This window comes from Prionailurus viverrinus, chromosome B4 (genome assembly GCF_022837055.1).
Source record: "Prionailurus viverrinus isolate Anna chromosome B4, UM_Priviv_1.0, whole genome shotgun sequence".
NCBI classification, from domain to species: Eukaryota; Metazoa; Chordata; class Mammalia; order Carnivora; family Felidae; genus Prionailurus; species Prionailurus viverrinus.
This window is the reverse complement of record NC_062567.1, coordinates 117912627-117936367: the sequence shown is the minus strand read 5'-3', so window position 1 is coordinate 117936367 and position 23741 is coordinate 117912627. Positions and strand designations below refer to the sequence as shown.

General features: G+C 37.5%; 1 protein-coding gene and 1 pseudogene across 2 annotated transcripts in view; one reads left to right on the top strand and one right to left on the bottom strand.

Annotated features, from left to right (window-relative positions):
- Window positions 1–23741, top strand: part of ANKS1B (ankyrin repeat and sterile alpha motif domain containing 1B) — a 1101801-nt gene that overhangs the window by 42404 nt on the left and 1035656 nt on the right. The window lies entirely within an intron of this gene.
- On the bottom strand, window positions 5111–5802 carry LOC125169806 (proteasome subunit beta type-5-like; annotated as a pseudogene).

The window sequence follows — 23741 nt, the reverse complement described above, 5'->3', positions numbered from 1 at the left end:
GGACGCTCAACCGACTGAGCCACCCAGGCGCCACCCCCCCTTTTTTTTTTATTTTTAAATTTTTTTTTAACGTTTATTTATTTTTGGGACAGAGATAGACAGAGATGAACGGGGGAGGAGCAGAGAGAGAGGGAGACACAGAATCGGACCCATTTCCTTTTAAACATGCCTAAATCGTATGAGTTCTTCAAGGTCAGCTTAAAGACCACGTCATGAGTTTTTCACTTATTCGTGTCTCCAGTTACTTCCTAGTAAGAAGGCATCCTTTACCTCCATTGAATATCCATTAAAAATATTTTCAGGTATCATTCTCAAAGGACTACAGTATTTTTTAGATTCATTGTGTGTCTTAACCTCACAACAACCCAGTGATGAATTCCTCGTAGATGAAGATGCTTGGACAGGCCCTGTAGCTTGTAAGAAATCCTGTCATGACTGGAAGCCATGTGTCTTGCTTTGAATCCAGCATCCATTCCTCCATATCACAAGTGATGTTCATTTCCTTCCTACATGTTGTTTAAACACAAATAAAATAAACTGTGGTCCCTGTCCCAGTAGGAGCAACATCACATTGTGTCTAGTTCTCTCCTTATGTGTCTGGGTGTCTTAGAGGTGGCATGTACCAAGTGTTGCAGGAACCCTGAGGAGGCAGCATCTGAGGGCCAATGAGCAGTGGGAAGGGGACCTGCAGTGACTTCCCGGAGGAGGTACTTAATAAGTCTAGTTTTTTTTTAAATTTTATTTTCATTTTTTAAAATTTACATCCAAATTAGTTAGCATATAGTGAAACAATGATTTCAGGAGTAGATTCCTTAATGCCCCTTATCCATTTAGCCCATCCCCCCTCCCATAACCCCTCCATTTACCCTCAGTTTGTTCTCCATATTTATGGGTCTCTTCTGTTTTGTCCCCCTCCCTGTTTTATATTATTTTTGTTTCCCTTCCCTTATGTTAATCTGTTTTGTCTCTTAAAGTCTTTATATGAGTGAAGTCATATGATTTTTGTCTTTCTCTGAGTGACTAATTTCACTTAGCATAATACCCTCCAGTTCCATCCACGTAGTTGAAAATGGCAAGATTTCATTCTTTTTGATTGCCGAGTAATACTCCAGTGTGTGTGTGTGTGTGTGTGTGTGTGTGTGTGTGTGTGTGTGTATACCATATCTTCTTTATCCATTCATCCATCGATGGACATTTGGGCTCTTTCCATACTTTGGCTATTGTGGATAGCGCTGCTATAAACATTGGGGTGCATGTGTCCCTTCAAAACAGCACACCTGTATCCCGTGAATAAATGCCTAGTAGTGCAATTACTGGGTCGTAGGGTAGTTCTATATTTAGTTATTTGAGGAACCTCCATACTGTTTTCCAAAGGGGCTGCACCAGCTTTCATTGCCACCAACAATGCAAAGAGATCCTCTTTCTCCGCATCCTCACCAACATCTGTTGTTGCCTGAGTTGTTAATGTTAGCCATTCTGACAGGTATAAGGTGGTATCTCCTTGTGGTTTTGATTTGTATTTCCCTGATGATGAGTGATGTTGGCATTTTTACATGTGTTGGTTGGCCATCTGGGTGTCTTCCTTGGAGAAGTGTCTATTCATGTCTTTTGCCCGTTTCTTCACTGGATTATTTGTTTTGTGGGTGTTGAGTTTGATAAGTTCTTTATAGATTTTGGATACTAACCCTTTATCTGATATGTCATTTGCAAATATCTTCTCCCATTCTGTCGGTTGCCTTCTAGTTTTTTGATTGTTTCCTTCTCCTGCAGGAGCTTTTTATTTTGATGAGGTCCCAATAGTTCAGTTTTGCTTTTGTTTCCCTTGCCTCTGGAGATGTGTTGAGTAAGAAGTTGCTGCGGCCAAGGTCAAAGAGGTTGTTGCCTGCTTTCTCCTCGAGAATTTAGATGGCTTCCTGTCTTACATTTAGGTCTTTCATCCATTTTGAGTTTATTTTTGTGTCTGGTGTAAGAAAGTGGTCCAGGTTCATTTTTCTGCATGTTGCTGTCCAGTTTTCCCAGCTCTACTTGCCGAAGAGACAGTCTTTATTCCATTGGATATTCTTTCCTGCTTTGTCAAAGATTAGTTGGCCATATGTTTGTGGGTCCATTTCTGGGTTTTCTATTCTGTTCCATTGATCTGGGTGTCTGTTCTTGTGCCAATAAGTCTAGTTTTGAAGGAAGACAATTCAGTGAGGCTGAGGAAAAGATAGAAATTCTGGACTGAGCCACAGGAACAAACTTGCAGAAAGGATAATCCCTAGGGCTAAGAATTCTCTTAGTAAGGTGGTTGTGGTTGAAGTCATAGGCACCTCTCACTTGATTCTGGAGCATGGAGAGGAGGTGAAGTCTGATGCTTAGAGGGGGAGCACTCTACTGCTCCAAGACTAGGGATTCAAGGATTAGTGAAGACAAAACCAGCTTGGGAGCAAAGGGTGAAAGGTCAAGAAAGGACTACCAAAGAAGGGGCATTTTTAGGTTGAAAGTTTAGAACCATGGACATCTAAAGCCAGAAGAGTGTAGAGAGGATTCAGTCTAGAGTTTGCACTGGGCATGCCCTATTGTATGCTACATTTTTACAACAATTTGGTGCCTATAGTGGTATCAAATTTGTAATTAGAATGCTGTCCCTCGCAATTATCAAAAAGCTCTACTTAAATGGCCTTAAACAAAGAAGGGGATTTATTGGATCATGTAACTTAAAGACCAAAGAAAGGATGGGTTTCAGATGTAGTTGATCAGAGCTTTATTATTTTTCTTTCGTGATTCTCTCACCTCTGTCCTCTTTGATGTTGCCTTCATAATAAGCTGGCTTTTTGGTAGCAAAATGGCTGCTGCTGTTTCAAACCTCCCCTCAGTGTATCTTGCCACTCAGAAATGCCCCTTTTCCCATTAAATCAAGTCCTGGTTTCCTTCTGATAGGATTAACTAGGGTTCTGTGCCCATTCCTGAATCAAGTATCCTGATAAGGCAGATAATGATTATGGTGGTTCTTGAGGCCATTCAAGATTAACAACTCCTTTTGCTAGTGTTAGAGTTAATTCTATCCAGGTTGCTTGGCTGCTATACAACAGAAAGAATGGAATGGATGTTAGGGTAGCATTCTTCCATTTCCTCTGGAAGGACTGTTTCTTGTTCTCCAGTGTATATTCTCCAGTTTCAAGTTCATGATGGATACTCAATAAATATATATTGAATGAATAAATCAAATATTTTATGTATTTTTTTTGTCTTTTTACCAGCGTTTCTTGTTTCCTGTCTCTAGTTCTTTCCTGTTCTAAAAACAGTGATTTTATTTTTTGCCCACTTAATCCTTTCCCTCCTGCTAATGACATGTAACTCATGTAATCGTTCTGTATCCAAACAAAATCATTCTCCTTCTGCTATTCCTATCAAACTACTGTCCCATCACTTTCTTTCTTTCTTTCCTTTTCTTCATTGTCAGACTCCCACCATTTTCTTTTTCTTCACGGTCAGACATCAAGAGAGTGGTTTGCTCTAGCTGTCTTTTCTGCCTCATTATTCACTGATACCTCAACTTCTTGGAAACAGAATTTTTCCTTATCACTCTGCTACTCTCTCAAATGTCACTAATGCATTTGTTTTGTTCCCAAATCCAGTGATCTTTTTTTCTCAGTTCTAATTTTCCATGATTTCTTTGCTGCACCTAGTATTGTTGATGGTCCGTGCCTCTGGAAACAGTTCCCCTAATCTTGATGGTCCTTCTCCTTCTGCCTCTCTGATTGCTGTCTTTTGTCTTGGTTTGGTTTGATTTACTGATAATTATTCCTCTTTTTAAATTTTCTGTGCCTTCCCCCATCTTTTTAATGTAGATATTTTCTAAGTTTCTACCTGTAACATCCTTTCTTATCTTTTCTAGCTTTGAACTTCAGCTCTCATGTTTATGCTAGATGTTTCCCACACTGTAAGACCTTACCTCTGTTGTCTTTTTCAGTCTTGAGTTTGTAACTGCCAGCTGAACATTTCTACTTGGATATCCTATACAGTATGTCAAAAACTGCCCATATTTTCTTCCCTGCCTACCTTTTTCTGCTCTATTCTCTGAATGGTGTTCCATTCTCTTAGTCATCTAGACTAAAAATTTAAAGAGTCTTTGCCTTCTGTTCTTCTTCATTCATTGTATTTTCGGTCGGTTTTCCCTACTGGAACAATTAAGGGAAACCATCAGCTCTTTGAGATAAAGGGCTATGGCTTATTTTTATTTTCTGTCTCCAGCTCCTAGCATGGTGTCTGGTAGGTACATAGTAGGTGCTCAAAAGGTGTTGGTCAGATAGGTTGATGTCACCCATGTAATATCTCTATGGTTATTACTATTGTTACTTTTTATTCCCACTGCTTTTTTAAATTCCAGTTTAAGTCCTTGTTATTTTTGATCTGGACTCCTATAATGATCTTGTGATTGCCTTTGTTGTCTCTTTTTCTAATCTACTGTAAGTATTGCTTTTAGATATACTTTCTAAAGCACAGACCCAGTAATGTCACTGCACTCCTGAAAAACTTCAATGAGTCCTTATTAACAACCAAATAAAGTACAAATTTCTCAGTTTGCTTTTCAGGGACTTCTGCGGTTTGGCCCTAAATAATCTTTTCATCTTCATATCCCTTTCTTCTTTATTTTCTAGGCAAATTGTTACTTTCCTGCCTCTGTTACTCATTTATTAAAACAGATATTTTCTGAATATCTACCATGTACCAGATGCTTTGCTAGAAACTGTAGAAAATTGAAAAATTGAAAAGTGCCCTTTCAGAACTTGAAGTCTCTTTGGGGAGAGAGACATCAAATAAGTAATTACATATAACTATTTCACTGCAAGGCTGTTTAAAAAAAAAGCATTCATTCATTCATTCATTCACTCATTCATTCATGGTTGAAAGGCATAATGTTAATGTCCAAGAAGGTAAAACAATCACCTCTGCAGCAGCAGGTCATTAACAACTGGTAATACATAGAGGTCAACAGCACTAGAGTTTAAAAAATTATCAACATAATTGAGGATCTCTCCACTATAGGATGGGGAGTTGTATTCACATTACCAACAATAGTCACTCCAAGAAATGCAAGCAGTCTCATCACCCTCATTCAGAGGGTAGGTCAACTATATTTGTCATGTAGATCAGCTACATTGTCACTGGAGACTGGAATCCAGCCATCCTCTTGGATATGTAGAGGTTGACTGCACTTCCTGAGTAGACATCTGTCTAGGTGGCTTGGTTGATGGCTCGATGGGCCAGATCATAGACCTGTTCCACCTCTAGGTCAGGAGGAACCCCGATCCATGACCTGATAAGCATACACAGAGCTAGAACCTACAGAGAAGGTGGGTCCCAAGATCCAGTTTCCTTTACTGTTCACATAGTAGAGGCCAGGGCCTCTCTTATCCCAGCTACAGATTAGGGTGCCCATGGACAGTCCCATGCCTTTATACTGATATATCATCTTGACAAGCAGCTTGAAGGCAGCTGTTACCGAGATACATTCCTTGTTTTGAAGCTCATAGATTCAACATTGCTGAGCCAATAGGTGCTCCCAGAAGCTGCATGCTCAGCAGGTAGGGACTGGTCTCTATAACCTTCCTTACTGCCTGGGAGGCTATATAGGTACCCATTGTGGCCTGAGAGTCTGCTGCATCAGTGACTGCATGTTGAAACTTGAAGGCCAGAGAGGTGGTTCCATTATAGCATTTGTATTCTTGGCTCTTTTAGGGTACTCCAGTGGGGCGTGGCCAGGCTCAGGCCATTGCTGGGACTCCCTCCCTTTTTTTTTTTCCTACCATAATGCTGCATATTCTGTGGTGTTTTTTAAAACCCAACTCAAATGTCCTTTCTTTGGTGACGCCTTTCCTTATCTCAGCTGGAATTCATTCTCCAACTTCTGATTGCACTTTATATCCTCTCATGATTCACCTGACTTTTTACTTTGTATTATTATATGTGAATATTCTTTCTCTTACAAGCTATTTGAACAGTGTGGAATTTGAAACACTTAAAAAATTTGTTTTTAAATGTTTTTATTTATTTTTGAGACAGAGAGAGAGAGAGAGCGAGAGAGCATGAGCAGGGGAGGGGCAGAGAGAAAGGGAGACATAGAATCCAAAGCAGGCTCCAGGCTCTGAGCTGTCAGCACAGAGCCTGATGCAGGGCTTGAACTCATGGACTGTGAGATCATGACCTGAGTTGAAGTCGGGCGCTTAACTGACTGAGCCACCCAGGCACCCCAAATTTGAAACACTTTAAGTCACTCTTGAGTATCTCAGTATATTTCTTACAGCAAGTTGGATGAATTAAATAAGTTGTATTGGGGGTCAGTTTTCTCACGTGTTTAATCCAAGAATCACTTTTTATTTTTTTAGGAATTATTAAACTTATTTGGCACACAGCTAGTTAGAAAATTAAATTCCAGTTAAGTTTGCCAATAATTATAACTTTTGGGTATTTACTGAATTTTAAACAGATGATTTTTTAAAAATTTACTACATAATCTCATTTTAATCTCCACAATAGACCTATCAACTAGATTTGGGAATTTTATTAATGTAGATTGCTGCAGTGTGGGGAGGACAGAAGAATACAATTTATTTTATTTTATTTTTTACATTTATTTAATTTTGAGAAACAGAGTGAGCCACAATGTGAGTGGGGGAGGGGCAGAGAGAGAAGGAGACACAGAATCTGAAGCAGGCTCCAGGCTCTGAGCAAGTGGTCAGCACAGAGCCTGATATGGGTCTTGAACCCACGAACTGTGAGATCATGACCTGAGCTGAAGTCAGATGCTCAACCGACTGTACCACCCAGGCGCCCCCAGAAGAATACAATTTAAACATAACATATAATAAGAAAATAGGAGTAGTCTTTTTTGAGACACAGTTCTTGAGGTTATCAATTTGGCTGAATTTGTCTGCTAGATTTTTTGCTTCTACATTTTGATAACCCACATCTAATTTTAGTTTCTTTATGGTATCCTGCTGATTTTCTCATATAGAAGTAGGGAGAACTCATTTATTTAGTGATGTTAATAATAACTGTGCTAACAATCAAGTATGCTTTAAATTGTCATACTTGTAACATGCAATTCTGACTACATATACTGTGTCTTTTCTTTTTGATTCTTGTAATAAAAACCATAGACAGTGGAAAGCATTGTTATGACTATGCCAAAGGGCATTAGTTTTTGCATGGAACTGACCCCTGCGAGGCTGTAACCTACAACTTTGATCTCATTAGCAGTATGTGATTACCATTCATCTAAATGGACTACATAGATGGGCCAAATACAGTTCACATTTTCATTCTTTTACCTAACTCCAGACTATATAAATGTTGAGTCTCAAACAGATAGTTAAGGGATAATTATATTTTGATGTATATTTATAAAACTCAAACCTATGAGATTGTTTCATGTAAATTTGTAGGGCAGCAACATGAATTCTTTAAGTCCTGTTTACTTTCAGCTTCATGTAAATGGTTTGGATATCGTGTGTACCACCCAAACTTGGCACTAATGTAGTCATTAGTTTATTGCTGCTCTGTGCACACCTGCATTTTGACTGTCATGGTATTTGATATCACCAAGGGGCAAAGGAGGTCCAGTGGGAATGTTTTCTTTCTGTTTTATGTAGGTCATGGCACTTTTGCTCTCTGTACTGTTTCTGTGCCATTAGAATGGTGAACTGGTTTGCAGGATATTTAAACAATTTTTAATGAGGTACAGCATATAGTGAAGTGAAGTACACAAATCTTGGGTACAGCTCTGTGAACCCAGGTCAAGATGGAGAACATTTCCAATACCCTAGAAGGCTGCCTTATACCCTTTCCCAGTCAATGGGCGGCCCTTGAGAGGTAATTACTGTTGTGGCTTTTATCTTCATATTAGTTTTGACTTAGTTTGTTTTTGAAATTCATATAAATGGAATGCAGTTATACTAACTAGCCTTTTTTGTTTAGCTTGTTTTACTGATTTTATTTCTGAGGTTCATGCATGCTGCTGCAAATTGTAGTAGTACTTTTTAATTGTTGTGTAGTTTTATTGTATAAATATACCACAATTTATCCATTCTACTGTTGGTGAACAACTGGATTGTTTCTAATTTTTGGTTCTTATGAATAGTGTTTCCATGATCATTCTTGCACACATGTTTTGGGTGTGTATGTGTATATACTTTTGTATATGTACATAGATATGCATTTTGTTTGGCATAAATGTAGAAGTGGAATTTCTGGGTTACAAAGTGGGCATAATTTTAGTTTTGCCAAATGCTGCTATATAGTTTTCCAGAAAACTTTTTTACAAATTTACACTTTAAAGCAGCAATGTAGGAAAGTGTCAGTACTCCACATCTTTGCCTACATTTGATACTGTCAACCTTTTGAATTTTTATTCTGGTGGGTGTGTTGTCATATCTCGTGTTTTAATTTGTATTTTCCCTGATGAATGATGATGTGGAGCACCTTTTCATATGCTTATTGGCCATTTGGATATCATCTTTTATGAAGTGCCATGTCATACCTGTTTCAGTTATTTATTGTTGCTTAAGTAAAAACGGTTTATTATTATTTTTTACAACTCTATGGGTTGACTTGGAGGTTCCTTTCCTGGTTTTGTCTGAGCTGTCTTATGCAGCTGCAGAACTAGGGGTGGTCTCTTTGGGTTGGAAGGCCCAAGATGGCCTTACTCCCTTGTCTGTCAGTTGTGTTGGCTTTGGCTAGGGCACCTTGTTTTTGTTTTTTGTTTTTTCCTATGACTTCTCATACTCTGGTAAGGAGTAGGGCTTCCTTATATGGTAGAATAGCGTTCTAAGAGGGTAAAAGTGGAAGGTGCAAGATCTCTTAAGACCTAGTCTTGGAAGTTATATAACCTCACTTCCACCGTATTTTTTTTTGATTAATGTGAGTTATGACCAGCCCACATTGGAGGAGCAGCTATGCCACATTGCAAAGGGGCAAATATACCGGAATAGGAATAATTTGTAGCTATATTTTACCACTTTTTCACAAAGTTTTTGATTATTTTTTATTGGATTATCTTATTGATTTATGGGAGTGTTTTATATATTCTGGATACCAATCCTTTGGCAGATAGGTGTATTGTGAATATCTTCTACCTATCAGTAGTTTGGTTTTCTGTTTTTTCATAATGTCTCTTGATGTATAGAAGTTTTTAATTTTAATAAAATCCAATCTGCTAGTCTTTAATTTCATGGTAGTACTTTGGTGTCTAATTTCACTAGAGCTTTAGTAATTAATTTTAAATAATAGTGCTTCTAGGACAAGAAAAAGAATTATTATTATCTATAAAGCCATTTATTTTTTCCCACTTATTTATTAAATTAGTAAACTATTGTAGGGTATTCATCAGGAAGTCAAGTACTTTTGAAATGTGTATTTAATGGAAAGTTGAGAGTTTGTTAGTTTCATGACTATTAATGAAAGTTCGTATGTTTGGGGTAGGTTTTTTATTTGATTGCCTCATTCTGGGATGTAGACCTGGTTTAAATAGTAGATCTCAAAACAAATTTGAATCAGATATTTTCAAATTCCTTTGAACAGGCATAGAACTAGACTTATAAACAAAATCCTGTGCCTGTGGGAGCCAGGCATTACCTATTCTTTAATTTTTAGGTAGCCTTTAAATTTTAATGTTTAGTCCTTTTTTACAAAGTTTATTTATTTTGAGAAAGAGAGAGTGTGAGCGGGAGGGGTGTGCAGAGAGAGGGAGAGAATTCTAAGCAGGCTCTGCACTGTCAGCATGGAGTCCAATGTGGGGCTTAAATCCATGAATCATGAGATCATGGTCTGAGTCAAAACCAAGAGTTGGACACTTAACCAGCTGAATGATCCAGGCACCCCAGTGTTTAATCCTTTTAATATAAACTTTTTCCAGGAAAAGCTATCTCATTGAAATTCTTCCTTCAGAGAGGTCTTCCCCTCCCCATTCTCCTACAGTAAATTATTTGTACCTACCTATATTACTAACTTATTCTATTTTGTCTTGTTTGCTATTAGTTATTTCTAGTTTATCTACTCTATAATAGTGTTATTCATGTAATACTTAACAAAATTATATGAGTGCTTATCATATACACTGAGTATTGGCATCACATTGGTTAATGAGAGAGATGTGATTCCTACCTGTAGAGGATGTAGAGTCTACAAGAGATAATGTAAATAAATTTGTAGCATAGCAAGTACTGTAACAGGGAAAGTAAAGAATGTTATAAGAATGCTTAGAAGGGTTCCCTACCCTATACTTGGTGTTAAAGGGAATACTTTTTGGAGGAAGTGACATCTCAGGTAAGACCACTCACCAGTTAAGCAATAAGGTAAATGGACTGGATCATGCAGGACCATGTAAATTTTATAAAAGGAACTTGACTTTCCAAGAATAATGGGAAGCCACTGAAAGAGAGTGACATCATCATTCTTGTTTTGCTTACTTTTGTTGTATGAGAAATTATGTAAAACTTAGAAGTTTAAAATGACTATTTTATATTGCTCATGTTTTTGTAGGTCAGTAATTTGTTACTGGACAGTAATCTGTGTGCTGGGTGTTCCTCATTTAAGGCTTTGTCACTTAGTTGCAGTCAGATGTCAGCTGGTGCTAAAGCCATATAAAGATGTAAGTGGGCTGGATTTCTGATCTGGCTCACTCACATGGCTGGTAGTTGATCCTGGCTGTTGATGGACCATCAGTTTTGCTACATCAGATTCCCTACATGTGGCCTCTTGAGCATGATGTTTTTGGGGTAGTCAAGACTTTTTACATGGTGGCAGGCTTTGCTCAGAGCAAATGTCTCAAGAGAATCAAACAAAAGCTTCATGGGCTTTTCTGACCAAACTTGGAAGTTATAATAGTGTCATTTCTGCTGCATTTTATTGTTAAAAGCTAGTCATTAAAATTGAGCTGGCTTCAAGGGGAATGGACATAGACCACACCTCTTGATGGGAGAGGTGTCAAAGAGGTGTTTAAAAGATACAGACATGTTTTAAAACCACCATGTCTTTCCACTGGCTACAGATTATTTATAATTCTCTCAAATGCAAAATTTATTCCCTCCAAAGTCCTCTTCCATCTTAAAGGATTATTTATTCTGGCATGAGCTCAGGATCCTCTTATCTAAATCAACTCTATGTGCACATGAGTCTCCCAATGTGCCATCTTTCATATATGGTTTCTTTTGATATGAAGACCTGTGAACCAGAAGGATGTTATCTGTTCCCCACAGTAGTGATTTAGGGGTGAGACAACCACAGTAGACACCCCCATTCTAAAACGGGGGAAATGAGAGGTACAACATAGTAATCATGAGACCATTGCAATTTTGAAATCCAGCTGGGAAGATGTTGCCAGTTTTGTGATTAGCGTTCAGTACTTCCCATGAGAAATTGTTCTCCACTGGGGCACCTGGGTGGCTCAGTTGGTTAAGTGTCTGACTTTAGCTCAGGTCATCATCTCATGGTTCGTGGGTTCATGCCCCGTGATGGGCTCTGTGCTGACAGCTCAGAGTCTGTGTCTGTCTGTGCTGACAGCTTCAGATTCTGTGTCTCTCTCTTCTCTCCATCCCTCCCCTGCTCGCACTCTGTTTCTCTCCCTTTCAAAAATAAACATTAAAAAAAAAAAAAAAAGAAAATGGTTCTCCATTGCTCTTGGTTCTGCCATTTGGGTTCTTGATGCTTGGTTTTGAATCATTCTTTCATTTCCTTAAGAAATGCTATATGTCTGCATTTGGGTAGCTTTCTTGGCCTGCTTCCTACCTATAGAAGTTTGGGTATCCAAAGGCTTCTTTTCATTTTGTACTTACTCCATCTATTTAAGTTTCAGCTGGGAATACCTTTGTTAATACAGTTCCTGTAAGAGGTTTTTGCTTTTTTGGTGGATTTAAGTGGAGTCTGCTCCATTAGGTAAAAGCCACAACCTCTTCAAGCCAGGCTGTCTTTATCTTGGGTTACTTGTGAGGCTGCTAAGGGACCTGGCCAATGCTACATGTTTTTGATTTTTGTTACATCACTTTTATACTAACCTTTTTTCTGGTTGCTATTGCTGTCTACCTACCAAATTACCTAAAACAATTATTTAAAGTAACATTTTGTTTGACTCACATTTTTGTGGTCAGGTAGTTGCAGTCAGATGTTGGCTATGGTTATCTGTATGGTTGTGGTCATTTGAAGGCTCAGCTGGATTAGTTGACCAAGATGACTTAAATAGCTGGCAGATGATGTTGGATAGTTGCTCAGCTGAGCAGTGCTTATTTATGTTCTCTCCAATGTGGCAATGTCAGAGTACCTGGATTTCTTATGGGACTCTAGAGCGAGTGTCTCAAAAGACTCAGAAAGAAGCTGTGTGACTTTTTCTGACCTTGTCTCAGAAATCATACAGTGTCACCGCTGCTGCATTCTCATGGTTATAAGCAACCTATTAAGGCTGACCCAGATTCAAGGGGAGAGCACATAGATCCTACTTCTCAATGGGAGGAGTTTGAAAGAATTTGCAGATATGTTTTAAAACATGTTAATTCCACGGTTACCATAATCATAGCATAAACTTATTGAATGGTGACAATGTATCAGACATTTTGATGAGTATTTTACGTGAATTCCCTTATTTACTTTTTACCACAACCTTACGAATTTTTTCTTTTTATGATTTTATGACCATTTTGTAGATAAGGAAATAGAAGTTGGGGAGGTTAAAGGACTTGCTCAGGATCACACAACTAATAAATTATAGACTCTAGAGTCACACTAAGTTCTCTGTGACCCAAGTCCACAGGCTTAAGCATTGCTAAATTGGCAAATTACTGTAAGTAGAACAGAACTATGTTTTAGGTAGCTTGTTCCTGGAAGCAGGAAGACTAGTTAGGAAGCTATTACTACCATCGGGTGCTTATTTTATCTATTTTTATACAAGGTAAGCAATAGAAGGGATGGAAAAAAGTGGGAGAGGGAAGGTATGTATTATTAAATATTTGTAGGAAAGATACAATATTTTTAGGTCAGATAATTTTTGTGGGTATAATGATTTTCAATAACTATTTGTTGTTGGTTAATATTACTGACCATCTTCACCCTTCTTCATTTCTCGTCTACCATAGTGTTCATTCAAGGAGTCACACAGATCCCTAGGTCTGCTGTATAACTAGTATATGATCTTGGTAATTTAAAGATAGAGTAAAAATTGTTAGGTTTTCTTCTTTTCTCTACCAAAGGCAGATTTTTCAGCCACTTATTAGACTTGAGAAAAATTTGAGAATTACTCTCAGGAGTTGACAGACTATAGCTTATAGTTTAAATCTAGCCTGTAGCTTGCTTTTTGTAAATAAAGTTATACTGGAACACAGCCATATCCATTAATTTACATATTCTCTAAGACTCTTTTTATGCCATGATGTTGCATAGCTCTAGCAGAGACTATGTGGCCCCATGATGCTTAAAATATTTACTACCTGGTGCTTTACAAAAAAGTTGTAGACCCTTGTTCTGTATAATGCAAAACCTATTTAGTTCACTCTCTTGAATATGTGGGGTGCTTAGTGCGGGTCAGGGCATAGTTGTGAGACAGAATGGCCATGTATGTCATTGTATATCTTAGTAGCAGAGATCAGTGATTAAGTCAATTATTGGTGCATATCACGGGTCTAAAAAAGCAAAGGTTCAGAGGCCTCTAGAAAGTATTCCAGCAAATATGATAGAACTGTCATTTTAGGCTGAGTTCAGTTACTCTACTTGTTTTGTACTATGGGCTGGATTTACATGAGTGTGGTTTACCAGGTTACTAATCACTAGAAGTAGTAGGTGAGAGACCCATATGTGACTCTTGCCCTTCACTAAGGTGAGAATAACTATCTGTAGGTTATTCTTTATTTACTCTATTTAAAATTTTTTATTTTAGAAAGCCTTACAGATATTTTCATTTTGGTTTGTTTTTGGCCTCTCTCTGCTGGTTTTTAACAGTGTTACATTTAGTGCCTCATTATATCTAGGAGATACATTGGTTTACATTACTGTGCATTTGATTTAATCTCATGCCCTATTTAGGACATTGTTGTTTAAGCCGTAGGACTGACCTAGATGTTTGCAAGCAGAGCATTCAGAGAGAGATACCTTGAGGCACTGTGGAAGTACGCAGATCAGGTTATGCTTTGCACACTCATCTCTGGTTGTGTCCTCAGGCTTTATTTAGAGTAAATGTATATTCTTTCTAATTATTTTGTTTTTATTTGCTGCAATTTGGAAATGTGATTATGCATTTACTAATGTTATAGGAATGGTTTTCTCAGACAACCAGAATGTTTTATCTACCTGAAGTGTCAGTGAAAGTACTTCTTAAGTGTTAATGATTTACAAAAAAAGCCTGTGTGTGTGTATATAATTGAAAGAAATAAGTAACTCTCTTAAATATATAAAGTTAATTTTATTAGCTGACCATTTGGAAATAGGTTATTGATTCACTTTTGCTATACTCAGAAAAATGAAATGATAGAATGTAGTGAATCTCCTTTTGTAAAGGCAAAAACTACTCTAAGCATATATTTTGTCACGCATTTTGTGTTTTACAATAAGTAACTAACTTTACTCTTTAAAAAGTGAGCATTAGGGTCGCCTGGGTGGCTCCATTGGTAGAGCATCTGACTCTTGATTTTGTCTCAGGTATGATCTCATGGTTTGTGAGTTTGAGCCCCATGTTGGGCTCTGCGCTGACAGTGCAGAGCCTGCTTGGGATTCTCTCTCCCCCTCTCTCTGCTCTTCCCTAGTGTGTGTGCACATGCTCGTTCTCGCTCGCTCTCTCTCGCAAAATAAATAAATGAACATTTTTAAAAAGTAAGTGTTAAATAAGTACAGTGACAGTTGAGTACTTTTCCTTCTTCTCGCTGTTAAAAAATCTTGTTAATTGTTTTTAGTGACATTTATTGTCCTGATAAAATTGTGCTAATCTGTAACTTGTACTCTTTGTGACAAAAATTTGTGCTACAGTGAGCCTGTGATGATGGGACTTCTGAAAAAGTGATAGTAAGAACCTTCACATGGTAGTAGGCTTACTTTCTCTATGTAAAATGAATGCATGTCCCCAAACAGGGCCTCATTTCATTTAAGAAAAGGTGGTTTAAAAAAACAGAGCTAAATATGTGAGGTGATGGATATGTAATAAATTTGATTGTAGGAATCCTTTTATAATCATGTTGTACACTTTAAATAGCTTACATTTTGTCAGTTATACTTCAATAAAACAGAAAAAAATATAAGCAAAGATGGCTTTTAGACAAGAAAGAAAATAGCTATATTTTTTTTTTTTTTTTTTTTAAATTTTTTTTTTTTTTCAACGTTTATTTATTTTTGGGACAGAGAGAGACAGAGCATGAACGGGGGAGGGGCAGAGAGAGAGGGAGACACAGAATCGGAAACAGGCTCCAGGCTCTGAGCCATCAGCCCAGAGCCTGACGCGGGGCTCGAACTCCCGGACCGCGAGATCGTGACCTGGCTGAAGTCGGACGCCTAACCGACTGCGCCACCCAGGCGCCCCGAAAATAGCTATATTTTACTAGGAGCTATATGTTTTTACTATTTGCGTAAGTGGGAATGAGAGTTTTTTCTACACCTTAAGCTGGTCATCTCTACCAGGCTCTGTGGTGCCCTTTGACCCTTCACATTTGACGTTCATCCTTAGTAGGCCTGGTGGCTCATTCTGATGATTTAGTCAGGAAATGGAAGCTGGTTGCTGTCTGAGAATAGCAGCTGATCTTTAGTTTTTGAACTGTTAATTGGGTAATCAGCCTGGTCCTTTTGGCAATATTGGCAACAAATTGGAGTTTGCTTTTTACAAGAGTGTGACTGTGTAACTGATTCTACTTTTCGGTTTCATTTTACCAGTGGTGACTTGATATTTAGGATACTTGCCTCTTATGTGAGCAATTTGAATAAGAATGAAGATATATTAGTTTATCTATTGCTCTGTAACAATATTACCATAAACTTAGTCCCTTTAAACAACATGCATTTATTGTCCCACATTTTCTGTGGTCCGTCTACTGGACTCACAAAGGTGAATCAAGGTGTTTGCCAAGGCGTAGTTCTCAGCTGAGGCTTGACTGGGAAAGGAACAGTTTCCGAGTTTACTCAGGTTGTTGGCAGAATTTAGTTCGTTTTATTGTAGGACTCAAGGCTTTAGTTTCTTGCTGGCTGTCAGCCAGAGGTCGGCTTCAGCTCCTGGCACTAGCCTCCTATAGTTCCCGGTCACGTGGCATTCTGACCATGGCCACTTGTTTCCTCAAAGCCAGCAAAGGAGAGAGTCTCCATCAAGATGGGTGCTACCTACAATAGTATGTAACATAATCACATACTTAAGTGCAGATAATCATGTATATTCTGTCATTTTTACCAAATTCTTTTGGCTACAAACAAGGTACAGGTCCTGCCCACACTCAAGGGGAGAGGGTCATACAAGGACGGGAATACAAGAAGTTGGGGATCATGGGGATCACCTAAAGGGTCTGTGTGCTACAGAAGGGAAAGGAAAATTGGGTTTTCTTTTCACTTACTATAAATAACTTGAGGTCAGGATTCATGTTTGATTCTTCCCGTAATTTTTCCTCTCCACTATCACCCACCTACTAGACAGTGTCTTACACTTAGTAGGGACTCATTTGGTATTTGTTGGCTTAATTACTTAATGCTATGAAACTGCTACTAAAAAAAGCTGAAACTCTTGTACTTGATCTGACAATCTGTTTGCAAATTGAAAGCCATTGTGTATAAGCCAAGACTATTAAAATGTTAATTATTGCTAGCAATGTGTGACATTTTATCATCTCTACCATCAAACAGTAATTTTTAAATTTTTTAAATTATTTATTTTTTTAAACAGTAATTTGTAATAAATACTGCTTTTCTTGGAAGAAGACATACTAGTGCTCTGGTTAAAATTGGAGAATACACAGGCTCCAGACTGGCTCAGTTGGTAGAGCATGTGACTCTTGATCTCAAGAGTCGTGAGTTCTGGCCCCACATTGGGTATAAAGTTTACCTAAAAAAAATTAAATAAAAAAAATGGAGAATACAGATCACCTTGTTAAATTAGTATAGCAGTGGTAGTGGCTGTCTGAGAAGATCTAGAATCTTGTTATGAGAGACTAATAGTTGTATAAGGTGGCCTTCTTTTCATGGTGTTCTACTTCTTTGTCTATCAGCATATTTGCCTTCTAAATCTAAATAAACCTTTTCATTTTGTCTATGAGAAAAATATAAGCTGCCAGATCAAAGAAGTCAGTATTTCTAACTCTAAGGCTTGTGCTCGTAAACAATCACATTCAGCATTGTAGAGATATTAATTACGTATATACTTAATGATCCATATTGCCCTAGAACATAGAACTAACATTTTGCATATTAGCAATTCTTTCTTGGATAGATAAGATGGAATACCTAAAATTGCTTTGATTTTAGCATTTTAGTTAGGTAGCATGAACTAACACGAGACAAGGGAAATAAAAGCCAATAATGGGAAAATATACAGCAAAGACTCTAGGTTTTTGTGGAGTCAGGCAAGTCCTTAATAAATTCAGTATTAATCTAATGGTAACAGAGAAGCCAGCCAGGAATCACTGCATTCAGAGGTGGGAATAGTTCATATTGAATTAAAGACTGAGAGAGGAATGGATATTCCAGTTAGTAAAATGGCTATATAAGAAGTGACTACCATCAACAAAGAATAGACAGTTACCAAATGCGGGAAGATTCTTGGTTGCAACTGTGATTATGTATACACGTTTTACAAGCAGCAGTATCTTTGGGAACAGAAAAATAGCAGGGAAAACTAGCTGGATTTTGGTGTATAGCCCTAGAGAATTTTTATTCTCAGCTTCTATTACCATCTGTGTTAGGCAGAATTCTAAGATGTTCCCGAAGATTCTTACTCTCTGATGTACACGTCAAGTATAATCCCCTTCTCTTGAGTTGCTTCTGTATAATCTTCTTTGTGTGCTGGCAGAACTTGTGAATATGTGAATATGATGAATTATCACACCTGTGATCAGGTTACAAATCAGTTGACTTTAATCAAAAAGGATATTATTATTATTTGAGAATGGAGTCAGTCTCAACCCTGCAAGAAACTAAATTCTGCCCACAACCAGTGATCCTGGAGGAGGACCCCACAGTTTAGATGAAACCATAGCCCTGGCAGATACTTTGATTTCAGCCTAATGAGTTCCTGAGCAGAGCACCAAGCTAACAGGGACTCCTGACCACAGAAACCATGAGATGATAAATTTATGTTGATTTGAGGCTCTAATTATATGGTAATTTGTTATGCAGCCATTTAGAAAAAGAATATGGCACCTTCTATGTGACTTAAGTTTCTAAAGGAGTACGTTCCTAAACGTATGTTCTAAAGGAGTACGTTCCATGCCCCATCCTTTCCCAACGTTGTGTCTATACTCAGTTATTTTCTTTCCTGGAATGATTTCTGTTATATATCTATTCTACCCATCATTTAAGGCCCATCTCACATACCATCTCCTTGTTGACAGTTTCCTCATTTCCATAGATGGATCATTTTTTTGTCCTCTGAATCTCCAGTATACTTTGTATCTTTTTCATGTAACTTACATATTTTACTTTCATTGGAGTTATTTGTATTCATGGTTTATGCTTTTTATTTTAAATTTGCTTGTTGAATTGAATTGAACGTGCATACATTCAAATATTCCATAAGATGAAAGAATATATAATGAAGAGTTAGTGTTCTTAGCCCAATTCACTGTCCCTCAGGCCTCTGGTCCAGAGGCAACTTCTTTTCAGTTTTAAGTGTATCCTCTATAAAGGTTCTATACATAGGCAAGCATATATGTTTACATGCTCTTCCTCCTTTATATATACATTCTTTTCTCCCATTGTGAGATATATGAAGAATCCATGACTTTTCCTTCTTGTATTAATCTGCTGAGGCAACTAAGTATTTAAGACTTACTGAATTTATTCTTTCCCACCAAACCTTTCATTGATGTTACCTATATTAACTCTAATCTCATTTTGACAGACTCTTTGATTAAAATGCTTTTGTTAGTAGGGTCCAAAACCTTTCTGAACATTTCATTGTTTAGGTTGAATGCCGTATATCACAAAATGCCAAAGGCTTATAACTGTAAAACATATTTACTGGATTAGAATCACATGGAAAAATATTTATGAATTGGATATTAATATTAGCAGGTGCACCCTTTCTATCCTCTCTGATAATCCCTTTGCTACTCTCTTGGCAGAGTGTGTGAAGTGTCTTAATGGGGATGGGTTTGGGAATACTGCAATAGAATAAAGGGTTTTCAATTTATATATGAATTTCAGTTCTTTGAACTGAACTTGAGATATTATATTTATTACTTGTTCTCAGGATGCTGTTGGGAAAGTGAAGCTGCTAACATTTCCTGAAATTCTATAAAATGAAAACATAGACTACCTAACCTTTGTGATCTGTGTGCATGATTCTGGGGCCTTGTATTTTGTTAAAGCTTTTAGTAACTTGTTTACCTCTCAGCATCTAGTTGTTTCAGTTGCCTTATTAAAAGTATTGACTACTTCCAAGCTTGCTTTTTTTCTCTTACCCATTCTCAGAGTATCTGATTCTCTTTACTTTTGGTGAAATTAGAATGAATGAGAAAGAAGTGATCCCGAGAGTGCACAAACCCTTCGTGACTAAGTTCTTATCAAGTTTATTTTTGAAGTGCATATGTGTGTTTGCTTCTTTCTCTTTTATGTTCTCTTTAGTCACAGTTGTGCTGCTTAGCACATCATTCAGGAAAATATATAGGGATTGAGATTAGAGAAATCAGCCATTAAAACCATTGTTACCAACTTCATAAAATAGCAGATGGTTACAGACTTTGAATTCAGTTGAATTGAGTACTGAAGGTTGTGTGTTTATTTGAATTTTAGTTATCCAAGCCACCATCTTTCCTATTGCATAAGATGAGATTGATCTTGTTGAGGAGGAAATTCAGGGCCAGTTTATTTTTGATATGACCTGTGTATTAATAACCACTTCATAATTAAATGCTTTTTCTGTAACAGGGATTCTATGTTATATAAGAAGATAGTAGATTTCAGCTTTTATCTGACTCACTAAAGCACACTAAATTTAAAACTTTAAGTACTGAGAAGATATTGATGTCTTCATTCTGTAAATATGTATATTTTTCCGGAAAGATTCAGAGATTATGGGATTTTTATAGTATTTTTTGTTACGGTATTTTTATATAGCATTTTTAATGGGATCTCATAGTATTCTTCAGGGAACATAGAGCTCATCATGGTTTCTAATTGTGCTTTCTGATTTGGTAAGTTCCTTATAAATACAAGCAAAGAGAGATTCGTCTTGAGTAAATTTTGCATTTGAAGAGCCTCAGTGTTAATGATGTTTTTAGGGCAAATACTGAATACATTTAATTTTTTGAAAAATATAAATTTATGGAAAACAGATTGTATAAAATACTTGAAGTTAGTTTGGTTGTGTTTAATTCACTTATATAAATTTCCATAATGATTTGCACACAGGGATTTACTGTGTCTTCTCTGGTTGCAGTTGCCTGGAACCTGATTCAAACCAGTTTAGAACAAAAGGGAATTTATTGACTGCTATAACTGAGACAGAGAGAGGCAGGGTAAGGCTAAGCTTCAGGAGTGAATGGGACAGGGGAATTGGGTATCATCAGTGGGGCTCTTTTTCTCAGCTTTTGCATTTACTTCGGTGTGTTTGCTTCATGCTCTTAAAATTCTGCATTCTAGTTCTAATCTAATGCTGATTCCTGCACATGGCTGCTAGCAGACAAGGACTTCAATCAACTCTCTTCAGTTTCTAAAAAAAAAAAAAATATATCTCCTATACATGTAAGGCTTCTGATTGGCCCAGCTTTGATCAGATGTTCCTCCTCCGCACCAGCCAAACAACTGTGGCCTGGAGAGTTGGCAGTCTTTTCAAGAAGATGCCAGCTCATATTCTAACTACATAATTACAGAGATGGGGTAGGAATATTTTTCAGAAGGTAGTGGGATGGCAAGGATGGAGAAGAGGAAAAGAGGAGTTAATACCTTTCAAATGTAGTAGCTGCTTAGGGGAAGGCTTTCACGGGGAAGTGGGCAATAGGGAGATCACTGAAGGTGTTCTACAGAGAAATAGAACCAACACGCACACACACGCGCACACACACACACACACACACACACACACACACACAAAGAGAGGGGGGGGTGGGGAGAGAGATGGATTGATTTGTAATAAGGAATTATTTTATCATTATGGTGTCTGACAAGTTCCAAGATCTGCAGGGTGAGTTTGAAGTAGTTTACCTTTTTCTCAATGGGCTGATTAGCCTGTCCCTTCAGGATACCCTTGACAAAGCTTAACATTGAACCATTGGACACAAGAGAAATATTTATAGGGTGCAGCTCCAGTATGACAACACAGGACAAAGAAGGGTGGATTCAGAGCTAATGGACAATAAATTGATAACTAGCACACTCCAGAACCAATACTTATTTCAGTTTTTTGGCTTGGGATCCCTAGACCATGTGTGAAAACCTTTTCGTTTTTTCCAGGACCCAGGCTGAGGCAAGGGTTTTTTTGTTTTTTGTTTTGTTTTTGTCTTTTCCCCATATTCTGGTGTGGCAGTGATACCCAAGCAGGTAACCCTTTGAAGGTACCAGCTTTCTGCAGAGATTTGGTTCTTATCTAGTCAAAAGCTGTAAAAACCTATGCCCACTGGTTACCTAACTGGAAAACCTCCCCAAGGTAACCATAGGTAAGCTCTCAAGTTCATTACTCTGGTTACCAATTGTATCTTTGTTATTGACCCCTAGGGATTTCAGCTACACTCTTGTGAGTTCCTGGCTCCTAGTTTTATATTCATATAGGGTTTTATTTATTTTCTTTGTCGTATTTCTGTTTCAGTGTAAGCCTTTCTCCAGCTACCCTCCTACCTTTTGTCGTGACCATCAATGGTATTTATTCTAGGTGCTGAGGATACAACTTACTAATAAAACAGGCAAATCACATCTTCTCATGGAACTCACCTTTTTAAATGGCAATCATGCTATGAAGAAAAGTGAGCAGGGATAAAGACATTAAGGTAATGGGGATGCTGTTTCACAGAAAGAGGTCAGGTTAGTCCTTGCTGATATGGTATTTGGTAGGGTAATATCAAAGATTTCAGTATTAATGATACATTTGTGTAATGAACAGCTCATCTTGGTGTCCTAAGCAATGTTAACTCATAAGCTGAGCTGAGAAACTGGATATTGCTGCAGTACCTCAAATATTAATGTAAGTGTAAAAAAGATGATAGGAAAATATCCTTAGAATATTTCCTTGAGTACTGTCAGCCTTTAATATTTCCTATTATAAATGCTGCCTTTGTGAATAATAAATGAATCTATAAGATAATGCACCAAGCAGTGCTTCTGACATGCCTTATAAACACATCATTTCCCCCTAAAGTCTCTGGCTCCTCCTTTCTTTGTGAATGGCCCACCACTATCTTTCTTATTGTTTATGCCATTTGATTGCTTTTCCTTCATTCAGCATGCACTTAAGTACCTGCTTGTGTTAGGCACTAAGAGTTAAGGCAGGAACTAGTATGAGGTAAGTGAGGTATTTGCCTGGTGTGTGAAATTTAAAAGAGTGCCAAAAAACTCTGTGATCAAGGCAAATAATATTAAAAAAAATCAAAATGTATGTGGAAAAAAATCCATGATGAACAAAGTATCAAACTTTAAAAAAAGGAGATTCAACCTTACATTGGCATGAACCCAGAAGTGAGTTCCTTACTTTTCTCACCTTTCTCACAGTTCTGGCCCTGCTGACAGTATAAAGAGAATAAACTATAATCTCTGCCCATAGTGAACTCACCAGTATGAGGAGAGAGATGTGTGAATAAATAAGTATGGAAATAAAATTCCACTAAGGTAGATATAAAATAAGGGTTCAAACTAGAAGACATTTCTGCTAGGGGGATATAAGAATTATAAGAGAACCCAAGTCATCCTAGATGTCTTTCTGTCTTACTTTTAGAAAGTTTTGGTCTCCTTTCAAAATCCCTTTTGAATATGTCATTTCTTCTTGTCTATCTCTGTCACAAATGGTACTTCCTTAGCTCTTTTCTCTCCTAGATTATTCCTAACTGGCTTACTGCCAGAAAGTCTTTTTTAAAACACAGATCCGATCATGACCTTCTTCTATTTAAAAATCCTTTAATGACTACCAGTTACCTTCATTATAAAAGCTTGGTATCCAGAGTGTTTAATGATCTACCTCTGCCTTTATCTTGGCTTTCTCCTATGGATTTAGACTTACCAAACTTGATATGGTCCTCCAAATGGCTTTGCATATGCCATCTCCTCTTCTTGGAATGTTCTTACTTCTCTTCTTTTCCCAGTTAACTTCTATTCATACATTAACACTCAGAACAGATACTACATTCCTAGTTTACATATCTATGTTTTTGGTGCCTAACACATACAGGTATTTGATATTTGTAAAATAGCTAGATCAGCCTTGGTGAGAGAGGGTGAATGCTTTTGTGCCAGTGCATATCCTCTATCCCTGCCACCTTGGCTATTCTCTTCACATGTCTACTGTGTTAACCTTGAAGTAGCCAAGGATAAAGGCTGACAGACATTCATTGGATGAGTCATCTTTGCTTCATCTACTATAGGTGCTTTGTTGGGTATTTACACTTTGTGTCCAC